The sequence below is a fragment of the Chiroxiphia lanceolata genome, chromosome 17 (assembly GCF_009829145.1).
Source record: "Chiroxiphia lanceolata isolate bChiLan1 chromosome 17, bChiLan1.pri, whole genome shotgun sequence".
In the NCBI taxonomy this organism is placed as follows: Eukaryota; Metazoa; Chordata; class Aves; order Passeriformes; family Pipridae; genus Chiroxiphia; species Chiroxiphia lanceolata.
Window position 1 is genome coordinate 4928888 of NC_045653.1, and position 16406 is coordinate 4945293.

At 44.8% G+C, this 16406-nt stretch overlaps 1 long non-coding RNA gene across 1 annotated transcript in view; it reads right to left on the reverse strand.

Annotated features, from left to right (window-relative positions):
- LOC116795359 overlaps nt 1-16406 on the reverse strand; it is a 124211-nt gene continuing 107805 nt past the window's right edge. Inside the window, exon 4 of the long non-coding RNA XR_004360027.1 lies at nt 1-722. This is a non-coding gene — a long non-coding RNA (uncharacterized LOC116795359). The remainder of the gene's footprint in view (nt 723-16406) is intronic.

Consider the following 16406-nt stretch of genomic DNA (forward strand, 5'->3'; position numbering starts at 1 on the left):
GCTGCTTGAAACGGGAGCAGCAGGGTCCAGGCAGTGCCACCTCTCTGGAACACGAGTTCCCAGGCTGTCCTTGGAGACATGGCAGCAACCAGTTTCAGGGGGAGCAGGACAGGGCCCCCTGGGGTAAAATCACCTCTCCTGATTCTGTGGGTCCTGTGTAGCTTTGTGTACATAGCAAAACACCCTTTTTTGCCTTCTTCAAACACAAACAGTTGGGAGGATTTGCACACAATGAGGAAAATGAAACTTTAACTAATATATTCACTTGGAGAAGGTGGTTCCCGAGTTGCTGGGCTTGCTCTCTCCTTGGGATTTGTGAGACGAATATCCTGCTCTGAGGCTGGAAGATACAGAAGTCATAAAGCCCCAGCATGGCAATGGCACAGGGGCAGCAATCTTGAGGCCATGTGGGCCAACGCTCTGAGGTGACAGGAGTGTCCAACAAGCCCTGCAGCAGCACAAAGGAGCTGCCCCGAGGTCCCCGGGGCTCTGGCTCAGCCGAGCAAAGCACACGGTGTGAGCACAACCAAAATGGCTCCACCAGCCTGCTGCCTCCTGCTCCTTTTCCTCTCCTTGGCGGTCACTTCCGTGCTCTCCTCCAGTCTTTTCCAGTGTGAAAGGTTCTGCTAATGACCTTTGAACAGACCACGTTGAGAATGTCACTGCAGAGCTCCTTAATCTTACGGTGGCGCCTGGATAATATGGTGATGGGCACTGAAATGCTGAAAAACAGACAGACAGATAGTGAGATAAGATTAGATATGGAAGTAATTTAGGCAGTCATCATACAGAGCAGCTGACATAAGTTCATTTGTAAAGCCAACTGCTAAAATTGCTTTAGAAGTCCTTACATTTTAATTCTGTTGAAAGGCAGACCTTTGATCTGAATTGTTTTGGTGGCATGTGCATTATTTGAATGGAACCTCACCTGGCCAGGTAATACCAGCCCGGCCATTCCTGGCATACTATTGCCATAGGAGAACAGTGTACATGCAAATCCAGCCCTACCAATAGCTTGGGGCAGGCAGATAACTGAGCATCATGGAGCAGACACAGACTGGAGGCATGAGCACCACTTTATGCTGATATGTAGAATGAATCATGGCTAATAAAAGGCTCAAACAACCATATATATGACTAAACGTAACCCCAAAACACTTTTAAATTAAGCATGATCAGAAAATAAAAGGAGAAAAATTAATATATAAGTGTTATTGGTGCTCTTTTTCATTAATATTTATTAAATTACACTGGGGGAGACGGAGGAGGAAGGGGAACAAAACAGACCTCTCTGATTCACTGTTGTTTATAGCCACTTTTATATTCCAGCTCTCAGGTATTAGGAAAACACGGGGATGTTTGTACTGCATTTATTGCAGGGGAAATGATTTACATTCACACGTTATGTTTTTGTAATTTGACATTAAAAAATTTTCATGACACTTCCTAGGGCAGTTTATTTTTGAAGTGGGTTATTTGTTTTCACCCTAAATCCAAGCCACGGTAGTATTCCCAGCTATAGAAAGGGCATGAGAGTCAACCTAAAAGTGTGGAGTTGGTTAGTCCCTGTGTTTCTCTGAGGGGCATTTCCCAGCACAGATACTTTGCAGCACTCAGTCCTACTAAAGCAAAAGCTGCCAAATGCACAGATGAACCACAGATAAATCGTTGCATGTCTTAATTAGCGATGGCTGAACTCTCAGAAGATTCTGTGGTTGAATTAGAATAAGCATTCAGAAAGTTCAAATGTTAATCCAAGCCTCTCTAGTTTATACTGGTGGAAGTCCCTTTCCAGAGCTGGCTCATTCCATTTTTAATATGTCCTGGTTAAAGCTGGGCTTAAACCACTGCACAAACAGCAGCTGGCATGAGAAGCAGCTCCTTCGTGCCCACCCGAAGTCAGTAATTGCAGGTGTGAGCAGCAGAGTCCACACAGCACTTCCCACAGTCTTGTGTCCTCCTGTGACACTTTTCTTTGGCATATCCATCCTCGGCTCTAAGGCTGAAAGGCTTGGATTAATCTACTGAGCTGTTAGAATCTGTGTTTCCTTAACATTTGGGGAGCTCAACCTCTTTGTGAAGGCACCTGAGTCTGGCCAGTGACTGCAATGAAGAAGCCAGACTCCTAATTTGAGCATCTCGTTGATGTGCCTGCACATTGGAAGGCTCAGGGTCCAGCTGCCTTGTGAAATGCCTGATGTTACAGTGACCTGGCCTCCACAGCTGCTCTGTTATGGGATATATCCAGGTGGTTTTCCTGCCCCTGGGTGTGCTATAATGGACTGTAAGAGAGGAAACATTTCTCTGAACAAAAGTGTCCATGTACAATATTCCTACAGCCCAGTTCCCCACTGTGCAGTCAGACCCATGGGCTCACAGCAAGTCCACAGGGTTATCTGTAAAGTGTTGCCAAGCACATCTGGAACCTCCAGCTCTCAGCCTGTGACTGAAGGGCAGTGCAGGACGAGGCCAGTAGCTACAAGAACTGTACTAATATGCCTAAGTCTGTGTGAGCAAACACTGGCTTTGTTATGCATGGATTTGACATCTGCAAAGAGTTGTCCAGCTTGGGAATAAATGGAGTAAGTGTGCTTTTCCCTGGAGCTCTGCATGCCAAATATGTGCTAATCAAGCAGAAAAGAATGCCACTGGCTGAGGCAACCATTTAAAAATAGGCACCTAAAAGTATTACGTAGTGAAGTGCTAAAGAACATCGTTTTAATTTCAATTTTCAAAATTGCCAAGCAGCAGGCAGCTCCTGTTTGTTTGGTTTTGGGTTTGGGTTTTTTTTTGTGAGAATCAACCACTCACACATTTCCGTTTAGGTTTTGGAACAAGATTTTATATTCCTGTTTTTTGAGGAACATTGGCCAAATCACTGGCTGTTGACTGGAATCTTTATCAGAGAATCTGTAACTGAACATTCCAGGTCAAGATGCACAGAAACCAAAACTGGGCAGAAACTTGTATGGTATGGTGGCAATTACACTGGAAGAAGTAACGCAGATTAAAAAAACACCCAGTTTCATTAAAAAGCCAAGTTCAGGAGAAGGGACAGAAATGTACTTTTGTGAACCTGCAATGTGTACTTTTGTATTTGCAGGGACAGCAGTTCTCCTTCTCACAACACTGGGACTTCCAAAGCTTTGAATGAATAACTGTAGTTGATGAATAATAGTACCTTCAAGTAAAATCTTAATTGCAAAACAAAGGAATAATAAAGAAAAGTTAATACTTTTTTATTTTATTCAAAGCTTAGAAAAGTTTAGGTTGGAGCTTGGGTGAAGGTTTGGTTGCTGCCATTTCCCCTTTTATCTGAAGCAGCTCACTCAGACCTAATCTTCATCATCTAAACCACAGGATTAACACACAAAATAACTTTGGAGCAAGCCAGGTCCAAGCAGGAAGCTGCAAGTACCATCATGTCTTTATGATATTAGCCAGCAAAATAACTGTGGTTTCTTCAGTTTTTTGGTGGCATGTTTTTTTGGTTGGTTGGGGTTTTTCTGTTTTTGTTTTAATCCACTACACTTATGTTTTCCTTGAAAGGGGTTTGAGTTTTTGTTTCTTCTTTGTGTTGGAAACTTTCAGATTCCCGATCTCGATCCTGGAGGGAATGCTCATTCCCCTGGACAACCCCACCAGCCTGGACCTTACGCAGAACAGCCGAGGACGACTCTCACTCTGCTCAGCTCTTCAGTGCAAACCAAACCCTCTGGCCAGACTGCACCTCTCCTGCCTGGTCAAGGGTAAAAGAAAGTGGCTACGACTGTATCACGTGAGGGGATTTGCCCTGCTGGTCTGTATTAGGCTGGTAATATTCCAACTGAATTGGCTGGACTGAGAAAATCGATGCTCCTTTACTTCTCTTGGGATCCCAGTGGGTTTTAGGTGAGAACTGTGCACTAAGCTGCTCAGATCACAGCAGTTCTGGGCATGTCCAGACATAAAGCTGCTGGTACTGGAAGAAATGTTATCCTGAGCAGGGAGGAACCTATGGAGTTGTAGGTGCTTAAGTCCTCTTTTGCATCTGGCCCTAACTTGCAAGGGAGGAAGAGCCAAATGCTCAAAGGCAGCTTCCATTTTATGGCTCTAAATTATGCAAAAAAATTATGGACTCGATAACTTTGCACCTGCATCTGTACTGAGGTGAGGGAGAGCCTCAGCCAGGCACGGAGAGGCTCTGATACTCTGCCCTTTCTCTGCTCTGGGAATTCAGAAGGGAGGAGAGGCCTCATGCCAGCAGCAATCACAGTCCCATGTGTGTCCCACACTCCCATGCAAAGCTCCGTGGTTGGTACACTGGGTGCTTGTTGGGCAATGCCATGGAGAAGGCTGGTTTCCTTGGAACATTTTCTGTTCATTGTACTGTTCCTTCCCGGCATTTCACAAACCACCACAAAGCAGGGGGAAAAAAAACCTTCTTAAAATGAATTGTGTGTCTCTTCCCTCGCTATCCCAACAGCCTTGGCAAGCTCATAGGAGCCAGGCAGAGCTGGTCTCTGCTGGATGTTACGCTTTGCACAATTTTATGATAATTTGGGGGAGTTTGCATGATTGAATGGTGAAAGCACAAGGAGAGAAGTCAGGATTCAGCCTTCATTCCTAGTTCTGCCACCAAGATCCTGTTTGTATTGGGATGATACCTAAAAACTCTTTTGGTTGTCCTATTGGCATGAACCTTGTTTTATGTATTTGCCGCTTCTGTTATTTCCAGGGCTCAAACCAAAACAATAGCAAAATGTCCTGATTTATCTGCAAAACAAACCATAAACCCAAGAACTGTGACCTCCCTGCTCTGACTCAAAGGCTACTAAAGACAATGCAAAGACATCCTCTGACTCCTGTGTAGTTCAGATCACTACACAGTGTGCAGTCCTTGAATAGATGGAAAAGAGAGGGAAGGCCACTAGAACTCAAGGAAGCTGTGGGAAAACTATGATAGATATTAATGGGACTTAAAAGACACCCTCAAGGGATGCTGGAAGCAAGACTCCTGTCAAGGCTTGGCTAGAGTACACAAGTTTAGGGACCCAGCTTTTGCAGCTTCTTGGCTCATCCCTGGAAGAAAACAGCTTCCTGTCTTAACCTCTTAATGGGAGTTCTGGGTTTGTCATTCGCACTACTTTCCATACCTGAAAGAACTACTCAGTTCTGCTTTCATGGCAAAATTCCCAGTGATTTCATCATGAGCACAGCTCACATCCTCTTACTCTCTGCTGTTGTGTCCTTTCCCACCTTTCCATGCCGTGAGGCTTGACTTGCCAAGTCACAAGAACACTCATGCTCCTTCTTGCTGTCTGTTTCTTTGACACAGGTAACAGTTGTTAACTCCATCTCAAGATCACATTTGTTCCTGTAGCTAAGGGGGAAATGAATTCAAACACTGTCTCCTTCATCCATTCAGAACATCTCCTGCTTATGGTGACAGTGTGTTTTCTCCTGGCTTTTGCCCAAAAGCTTTCCAGTCAGGTTCAGACGGGGTTAGGGAGGAGAACAGGGCACCTGGACTGTCCTGGCTGCCATACTTGCAGAAGTAGTAGAATGAACCAAAAATGTCTTACTGTTCTGGAAAATGAAATCCCATGATTGCACTTGGCTGCACTGCTATTTCAGCAGTGTGATTTCCAAAACATCACTGACTCTGTGGTCCTTCTTTGCATACCTACATCCCTGGGGTTGGTACCTACAGCTGCTCTCTCTACCTTTCAAAATCTTCTTCCCAACAAGTGGCAGGCTATACATAAAACCTGGAGAGTTTATCTAAGAACAGTTTTCCAAAGTTATTTCAAAGCCTTTATCAAAATAAAACCTGCAAAGATACATAACCATGATCCCCTAATAACCATGTCGTCTCTAACCATCATGTCATCAATAACCATCTGCTGTCATGGGCCAAAATGAGGGAGGTTGAAGAGTATGAGCACTGATTAAACAAGGAGATGGTTTGGGTTGTGATCAGAAATGGCTCTGTCTCCTAACAATTGGATTCACCAGCAGCAGTGACAAAAGAGATGTCTTGGTTCATAAGGAAATGCTTTGATTCACATATTTAATTTGCTGTAAGTGTTTCTAAAATATAATTAAGCACTAAACTAAAATGGAAACTGAATCCCAAAGCTAAAATGTTTCACTTAGAAAATGCTAGATTTGTTTGGAATTTCAGGGTGTTTTAACTAAGCCCAACAGCTGAAACTGGTCATAGTTCCCAAAGCATTTCGATTTTCCTAGATCTGAACATTCTGGCCAAGATTCTGATGATAAATAACAGAGGATGTCACTGTGGCAAGCAGCGTGGTGTTAGAAGCAGGGTTTCAGGTGTATAGGTGTGCACTATTGCACCCCTGCTCTGCACAGAGCTCACAGCAGGAGGGTGGGGTGGGTACACTCAGGAGTCAGTCACACTTTGCTTTTAGTGTGTTATGAGCTGTGGCAAAGTTACATCTCAACGAACCCAGAAACTCCACTTGGTAGGAAAATACCAGGCACGTTTGTGCTGCCACAGAAATATAGTGTCATAATTAAAGCAGTGGTTCTTTTCCTTCAAGGTTTCCTTTGGGCCTGTCCCCAAAGTGAATCCAGGCAGGTGATTTATTGTTTATCCACACGACATTTAAGCAGCATATTTAATACAGTTGCAGTTCATACTTTAAGTTCAAGCATAACATCAATCCAACAATTTTTTGGCAAATAAGAGGCAGCAATGGAGTGTCAAGAATCCAAGGAGACTCCAATCTAATTTACATGGTGTTGCTCTCAAAAACTGGCAGCAAGGAGAGCATCTTTTTAAAATGTTTCTATTACGAGCCGATGTTTATGATCACTCTCAGCTTGGCACAAAAACATTCTTCTAAACATTTACATTTCACATTCTTTAGGACAGTTGAAAAATGTTGGCTTGCAGTTCTCCACACTGCAGAGAGGCCGTGAGGAATGTTATAGTAGAGCATTAATAGCCTTGTACTTTTCTTCTTCTTTGATTTATTGCGTGGAAGTTTTTATACTAGTTGTGTTCTTGATGTTACCTGTCCTGAATTGAGTTTCACTCAAACAACATGAGCCTAGGTTTATTTTTCTAGCTGACCAAAGTCAATTAATTTATTAACAATGCTTTGTACTGATGTTACAGTGACCATTTGGAGACTTTCCCATTTGAATATATTCCCTATATACTGTTGTGAAACTCCCCAGCAGAGTCAGAAAATGAGCATTTTTCAAGAGATGCATTCACGAAGGAAGGACTGTTGCTGTTCTGTTTGTGCAAACAATGTCACCTTGTTCTGGTTTGCCTCTGACTCTGATTCATAATGTACAGAATCAGCAATAAAATTAATAATACAGAGCCCCTGGTCAGTCCCTCTGGCTCCCAGGTAACTACTTCCATGAGTAACTGCGTGTTCTGGCTGCTGTGTCACCCAGTGCTGGGGAGCTCTCCCAAACAGTGCCATCACCCAGCTGGACTGACTGCTCCTTCCTGCTGCTCCCTCCTTGCACACGGGTTGCCCAACATGACCCAACCTAGCAGTACCAGGAAAAAAATTGAGAAAAAGTAGCACTGGCTTTATTCTTCACCAGGAGAATTGTTTTCAAAGCAACGGTTTTAAAGCACAAGTAAATTGTAGATTACAGGTGTATAAATGTAATTGATGTGTTACCCATTCCACAAATCATTTAAAGGGAATATATGGACCTCACTGGCATAGTTAGATAGATTAGGACTGAGGCATGGGACATGATGAAGCTCTAAACAATGCCAGTTCCTGGGAAGGTCACTGAGAATTGATGGTACCTGGGGACTACAACCTTGAATAAACACAAGAGTGTCCCCACATGAACAATTTTCTGTATCAAATCATCTCCCTGCAGTGTTGCAACCAGTGGGAGTCCCCAGCCGGGCCTGCTCCTGTGGGAGAGCTCACTCGTGGGCTGAGGATGTGCAGATCAGGCTTGGTGGGACGTGCTGGATGCTGGGCACTATCATCTCCATTCTCTGTGCTAAGGTGTGTTCAACCCCTGCGAAGGGACACGTCAGACACAGTGGCTTCGAGTCATCTCCTCCAGCTCTGGGCCCTTGTGCTGTCAGCTGGAGACGTGAGAATGATGCAGTGCTTTGTTCTGGGGCACTTAGGGAAAGAATCAAATTTGCTGTACACCTTGTTGGCAGCAGCAGCAGAGAACTCCAGGCAAGGGAATTTTACAAACTGTGAATACAAATTGCAGGTGTGAAGTCTTAACTGCTGTTCATAATTAGGCAACAATACAAACAAACTGCACACATACAATGCCCTTCATCAGAGGAATTCAGGCAGCTTAGAAAGTTCATTAAAGTCTCATCAAAACATGGTGTTGTGGCAGTATTACAGGGAGACCCCCTGAAGCAGCTGTAAACTACCTTGTGTGGGCCATGGCAAGGAGCCTGGCACTGTCAGGTCAGGAATGTGCTCCGTTCTGGCAGCTCCCGGAGCTCCCAGTCAGACGAGGGCTTGTGGTGTTCAGGGAGATGCTTTTATTCGGTGGGATAAAAGCTGGGACGTTCTGGCTTACATCAAACTTGTTTGGGGATATTTGCAAACTCATGGAAACAAAAGACAATGTCTCTTGACAACACATTTTAGTGTAATTCTGTGCAAGAACAGTCTCATTCCAGAATGAAAATGACCACACAAAGACTGACTCAAAACGAACTCCCTGCCAGCCTTTAGAAACTGAAAGTCCCATTTTAAAGTTGAAGGCATTGACAAAAAGCCCATGTTTTTATTTAGCTTGTTGTTTCCAGTGTGTACATCCCCCAGAGCAAGTACCCCAAATCCAGGCAGTCAGGGGAATCTCGAGGTACCCAGGGACAGCTGCCACACATCAAGACAAGCTCCCAAACCAAATAGGGCCAATTGAACCTCGAGGTGCTCAGTGACTCATTTCAAGACAGACATTAAAAATGATGGGTCTTTGAAGGGTTTGAAGGTTTTAGTCTAAGTGACTGGGACAGAGGTTGAAGCTGAGGAGTTACTGCTGTCATAGACAAGTCCTCTCAGAGCAACTTGTTACCAAGCAATAATCCATATAGATCAGCATATACAGGTATCTGTAGGAAACTGGTACCACCACAAGTCATGAGTTAATAGAATCTGCCTGTAACCAGTGTCCTGCATAAGACTAATAACTGTACAAAGAAATAAAGGGAGTAGCTCAGAGTGGGTGGGAAGCAGTAGCCAGAAGGCTGGCTAGGAGGAAGGGAGAAATAATAAGGCACCTGGTTCCCAGGAATGGCCAGAGGTGTGTTTATAGAGGTCACACACCTTCTGGTCAATTAGGTCGAAACCCAGAGGAACCACTGGTAAAATATCCATTGCTGTTGGCTTTGGTAAAAGCCAATTAGAGACCCATTTATATTATAAAACCTAACTTCTGGGAAATAAAAGTTTGGAGAACTTCAAAGAGTTGTCCGAAGAAGGATGGAGCACAGTATATGTCCAAGACTGGACTAATGGATCCCAGTGCCTGAACGTGTGGGCATTCCTTGAGATTCCAGGGAAAAGAGTTTAAGACACTGGCCTCTGGTTGCAAAATTTAAGCCAGAATTGAATTTTTCTTTTGTTTACTTTACATTTTAGTTGTTTACTTCCTCCCAGTGTGGTATCTAAATGTTCAATTTTAATTGTTTCTGAAGGAACACTTGCTTTGCTTGGCCAGGGGGAGAGGTGAGTGAAACAAAGGCTGTGGTGCTACAGCTCCAGGGAGATCACAGGCTGTCAAAGCACCACATATATGTAACCCTGAGAACCTCAGCACAGCTCCATGAGGCTCTGCAAGTGGGAGTAGGTTTTGCCAGGCTGCAAAGAACCAGTGCAGGAGGTGGGAATGCCAAACTTGCACAGCCAGTCCCTTTGGTGGGCACAGACAGGACCCTTTCTGAGGCACAGAGAGACTCCTCATGGCTTCTTCTCGTGGTGCTGCACAATGAGGAGATCAAAGTCATACCACGGGTTAGTGACAAAGCTGAAAAGAATCCAGATTGCCAGCTCCCTGTCCTAAATACCAAATGTGGTCCTGCCTTCTCTAGGATAAAAGCATAAGGAAAAATATTCTAAAAGCCTTCAAGAAGCAGTGTGGATTTTGCTGTTAAAAGGAGGAAACATTATCAAAGGATCAGAAAATTCCACAAAGTAACACAACAGTTACTATTGCAAAACTCTGGGGATCTCTTCTGTGGTATGGAGTTATTCAGCAGCTCAGATTCACAGCAGTGTTTCTTCGTCCTCCACAGTCATAAATTCTTTTTCCTGTTTTGGATAAGTTCAGTAAGTTCAACTCTTTTGGCTTCAATGAGAGCCAGACCTTGCCTAAAATGTGATATTTTTATTTCCCCTTCCATAGAACACTTACGCTGTGTTTATCAGGTCCATTTCTTTCTTCATTAGAAGTTAATGGCAATGCCATTAGTACCGCTTTAATGTCATGAGAATCACACTCTGTAGGGTGCATCCTATGACTGCCTCAAAAATCTCTCCCTGTGGATATTTTGTCTCTGTGAAATAGTCTGGTTCCAACTATTCATCTTTGCCAAGAAGAACAATGTTACCAATTATTCCTACAGTGGAAAATAATCAGAACAATCATTTGTTTTCTTGCAGTTGGTTGTACATGTCCTTCACCAGAAGAAATTCAGCTATGGATTAGAAAAATTCCCTTTCTCCTTCCCAGCCTCTTCAGTCTGTGCAGGATTCACAGTATGCTCATGCATCAGATGAGTAGTTTTACCTGGGAGGTAGGAATTGTTCCAAGTTCATACCTGCTCCAGATGTAATTCATTTTTATGAAGGAGACTGGCAGAACGCCTATCTGCAAAAAATCTCCAGTGTTATTATGTAGAGCATAGAAGAGTTAACAGTGACCCAGTAAAAGAAATCAAGAATTTAAAGGCTGTTTTGTAGAGAGAAAAGATCTGTCATTACTGAAAAGAAATGCGATGAAATTACTGAAAGAGCATTTCTGATCATGCAATCAAGGAAATATAGAACAAAACTCCAGGGCACAGAGGGATCCGTGAGTCCTACCCTGGGGAGAAGGTACTACAGATACTTCTTCAGATAAGGGCATATCACAATTCAGCACCTGAGCTCAGAAACCCAAACATTCATATTAAAAATACAATCAGTTCATGTTCACGTTCATCAGTTCACTGGGACATGAGTAGCTTTAGGACTTGGCTCTCGGATTCTGCTTAAACATGCAATTCCTAGGAATAACTCAGCCGTGCCATTCCCTCGCCGGTCTCGGTAGTCAGAGCAGGTTACACCAACAGCACACCCTGGTTACACCAGCTGTCACTCCTTGTGCATGCAGGTGGGAGAATCTGGTCCTACAGATTTTTTGCATTTATTCTGGCTGTGCCCAGGAGCTGTGGAGGTGTTGTCCGAGGTGCTGAGTCCTCACAGGTCACTGCAAAGCCAGAGGCAGCTGCAGGTGCTCCACGCCACTGAAAATCACGTCACTGGCTTAATCATCACCAAAGTCTTATTACCAAGATTTGCAGCTGGTATCCAGTGAAATCTGAGATAGAGTCCTAGTAACTAGTAATACCAGTTTTTCTAGAAAATTAATAAATGCAAATGTTAACTGTTCTAAATTCACTTAATAAACAAGTCACCTGGAAAGATTTGTGGTTTCCATTAGAACAGAGAATATAAATAGAAGAGGAAATGGAAGGCCTGATACTTGGTGTCCAATAAACCCCACAGTGTGGCCAAGTTTTTGCAGGGCTCACGGGGTATGCAATGGGATAATTAGCAAAATGTCTTTGCAGTCTTTCAATCACTATAAAAGAAATGTAAATGCTTTGTAAGTGTGCAGCCCATTAGTGACTAATGAAGCTACTGCAGCTGATGGGCTGGATCCCCCAGAGCTGCACATGGCAGGTGCACGAGCCTGAGGAGCTCCAAGAAGTGATTCTGGTCTCAGCTGGTGAGAGACTGGCCAGGGAGGACATTGCCAAGAGCCTCATCCCCACAGAGCTGCTGAGTCTCACACATGTCCGGGGTCCACTCACACCCAGTGACTTGGAGGGTGATGAGCAGAGGAACTTGAGATTCATCCCTGTTCGGAAGGAACCGTGTGTGGCACTGAGTCCTGGTATTGTTCCCAGTCTTGCCTTATCCCAGTACCTCAACTTGTTGCCTCATAACAGGCAAACCAAACTCCAACAAAAAGTTTGGCGTGACTGCTCAGTGCTGAAAAAAGCTATGCTTCTCCTGAAGTCCTGTCTCCAGGAGACAAATGTGGATTACCCTGGAAATCTGCCCAGATCTAAAAGTGAGTATGGAAATGGGTGTTATTGCCTGCACTCTGTGTTTGTGTTCAAACCCTCCCTTGCCAGCAGTTTCCAGATTTTTCCTATTGAAACTAGGGTGAGATTATAAATTAATAATAATTAGCTGTCAACTTGATAATGAGTTACGGATTGAAAACAAATATCATTGAAAGTTTGAAAAATCATGCACTTGCTTAAAAAAGAAAACTTCTGTACCGCAGGTATAATGTCTTAACAAAAGTAACTCAAAGCAGGGATTGAATTCTGAATGTGGACCATCAGAAAAGTCTTCCCACCTTCTGCAGGGGCCTGGGCATGTGTCACCTTCAATACCTCTCAGTAGTCCCTCAGAAAGCAGCTACCACAGCAGCTCCAGTTGTGAGCCCAGCAGGTGCTCCCTGCCCAGTGCTGACACTGCTGCACACCACGGTGTGGACAGCAGCAAAAACTACCCAGCTGACCATAAAATTCATGGAGTGGCCCTGCTGGAAGCATCCTGCATCTTCCCGGAGTTGTGCATTGGAAAGGACTCTCTGAGTCACCCCCCTGATCTGCATATCCCTTTGCATCTCGGCATTAGCAGTCAGGAGCCTTCGGAGCCGGCTGGAAAAGCCTCATGTTTGTGCTCTCCCATGCAAATACCTCTTCTCCCTATATATTAGTTACTGTGTGTGGGTTTTCTCTCTCACTCTCTCTTGCCATATGTGTGGGAGTTGATGGCATCAACTTTATGAAATCTCAACACATGCCAAGAACAGCTGGAGAAGTTGAAACAAGTTCTGGGTGAGGTGAGTTTCATGGGCAGGGACTGAAATTAGCCAAGGTACTGTGGCTGTTTGCCATCCCAGGAGACTCACATGGAGCATGTGGGCTCTGCTCACTCCAAAAGCAGATTCCCCATGGAAAAAAGGATTTGATGTAGATAATGACAATGGCTGAGATAACTGAGTTATAAGAATCTGTTCACCAGGAGAGACCATCTCTGCACCTCTTCCGTGACTGGTTCATTATGTAAATATAAAGATTTCATCATGAGGCTGAGGTAATTAAGATCTTTAGCCAGCATGTAGCATTCTTCATCTTCAAAACCCTTTACTAACATTAATAATTAATCACCACAACACTCTGGGAAGGTTATCATCTTAATCAATGGGTAAACTGAGGCACGAAGATTTAAAGTCTCAGCCTGCCTGTGGTGGTGAGCCTGTGTCCCAGCCTGGTGCTCAGCGTGTTCCAGTGTGTTCCCAAGCTGCCTGATAGGCTTTATGATAAGGGCCAAACCAGGAGTGCATTCCAGGAAGGATGAAATAAAACTCCGTTCAGACTGCACAGAACCTGTTAATCACTGGCTGCTCCCGACAGCAGGGACTGTTCTCCAGCCCAGGACATCTGTCCTTCCCTTGTAACATCTACTCATTTCTGTTGATCCCTTCAGCAGCCCAGCAGTAAGAATTCCTTGTGTGATAGATACTCCCTGGCCTCAGTCTCAGTTATGACTCATCTTGTTTTTTTGTGTAATTGTAGAATATAAAGAACCAATGATACTTGATCTGATGAATTTTACTGTTATAAATAATTCAATAACTACCATGTGCTTTTGAAGCACTTTACACATTCCTCTCAGAAGAGTGTCCAGCTTTTACCTCAATTTTACACAGGAACCTTTGAGTCTGGTTCAAAGTTTGGTCTTAAGTTGTCAATTTTCGATAACTAAGTTTAGGCTAGTAAATGCAGCATTTACCTTACTAGTTTCTGCCATTGGTTCCACCTGAACACCTCCACCAGGTCATACATTATTGCTTAGGTATGTCATTCCCAGAGACACCTGGAGAGAACTGTGAAAGAAGTGACCTCCCTGCCCAATTCAGAAAATGAAACTTCAGCACAGCTTACAAAATACAGAAACACACAGAGTATATCTGAAGGAGAAGTTTGCTTGTCTTGAGGCTTCACAAGCGGGATCTGTCAAATGTGGCAGGCTGTCATTAAAAACAATTAACCTAATCAAAAAATCCCTTTTCTCTTATTTCTGCTTAGTCAGGTGGATATTAAATACTAGGTTTTCCAGGGGCACAGAGAAGAAGAGGAAATCAGCATCTATGTTTTCACTCCAACACGCGTACGAAGCAGCAAGTACAGATTTGCCTTCGTCTCCCCAAAGTATGCATGTCATTAGCACGACTGCACAGGGAGTCACAGACTCCAGGCACGGCTGGCCACCTGCTTGTCTTCACAGGGACACTGCTTGTGTGTGCAGCCCTGGCACTCACGCTCATGGAAACACATTCTGCTGGCAAAGGGGACTTGGGAGAGTTGCTGTTCTCCTACCCCCACGCTCCCCTGGACTTCTGGTACCTGTTAGGACAATACTTCTCATTGAACATGTAGATTTTTGTGCTTGTTGGGCTTTGAGCAAACCGGTTGCCTGTGATGTCTCAACTCCCAGCATCACCACCGTGAGTCCAAGCACAGCTCTCTCCTCAGCGCTCCCAAACCTCTTTCGGTTCTCCAGAAGGGGAGGAGGCAAAGAAAACCCCTAGTTCCTTTGAGGTGGGAGCTCAGCCCAATGGGGAGGAGAGGGAAGCTGGCCTCCCCAGTGCATTTACTGATCATATTTATTTTTAAGGCACTTAGCCATAAGCCTCAGCCTATGGCTCTGCTTCCTGCAGGCACACCCTGCTTGTGGCTGTGCAGGTACTCACTAAGCATTAGTAACACCCAGCACTTATATAGGGCTTTTCATCTTCAAAGCACTTCCCGAACATCGTTTAATTAATGAATCCTCACAGCCCTCTCTGAGGTATGCACAGTTATTACCCCCACATTTTACAAGTGAGGAAAACTGAGGCAGCGATTAGCTGAAGCAACACTGTGGGAATTGGGATTAGTGCTCAGGAGAACCCAGGAGTGCCTGGACCCCTGTCCCACACGGGGATTGCCAGGCTGCCTCATTGGGAAATGCATGTGGTGCCTCAGTTCAGCACAGTCCCTTAAACACAAGCAGTGCTTGCCCTTTGGTGCATCAGCGACATCTGACCTTCCATGCCCACAAAGGTTTTCTGTGTGGAGATCTGAAAAAATTTTCTTTTTCGTGTTTCAGTATCAGTTCCAGCTCCTGTTGTCACCCAGACAGCAGGTGGAAACATAGACACGAGCTGAGGTCCTGCAAGACATCTTCCATTACCTACAGCACTACCTAACACAGTCAGCTTCAGTGCCTTCACAGTGCTTTTAGAGTGACACAGAAGGGGGACTTTCACCCAGAGATCTCCGAGCATTCCCTGGACAAAGGACAGTGTTGCAATCCCAGATCACAGTGTGGCTCACTCAGACCCACTCAGCCTTGGCCTCAGCTGAAGGTCTGATGATTCACGACCCTCATCCCACATTCACGAAATTTCAGTGAGTTTCGCTCACATCCTCCCCAGTAACTGTGGGTTCCTCCCTGAGAAGCCCCAGGGTATCCCAGTTCCCAGTTGACATGTGGAGGACGGGAGCAGACTTCCTGGTGGTAATGGTAGCCAGTAGGGTGAGAGAGGGCACCAGCCATGGGGGTTAAACCTGGATGGTTCAACCTTGTCAAACTTGAACATCCGAGAGAACCTGCAGGGCTTGGTTCCTTTCCAGCCCTCCAGGGCTCTCACAGCCCTAATTATTATTGTTGTTGTTGTTATTATAACAAAACATTCATATACTGCCATAAAATACAAACTAGATAATACACGTTCTTTGCCTGAAGAGCTCAGGCTTCAAACAGGCTGGACATTCTGAACTGGATCCCTCAGGAGAGGCAGGGAAGGCACAGCCCTTTTACAGCAATTTCCCCTCTCAATTCCTTTCCACTGTGGCTGAACACTGTGAAAAAAAAACGGGATGTGGCAACAAGGAGCTGCCCAGGCAGCAGCAGATACATCACGGCCCTCCCCAGCTGGGGAGAAGATTCGTGTCTGGCAGTCACACTCATGAGGCAGGGGACTGGAGGGACTGGGATTTAACTGGGGCTGCGCGTCTCCAACCAGCTGCAGCTCCAAGCTGGAAGCTGCAGCTCCACCACTCGGAAGGCAATGTCGAACCCGCTGTCCCTGGTGGGAGAGCAGCT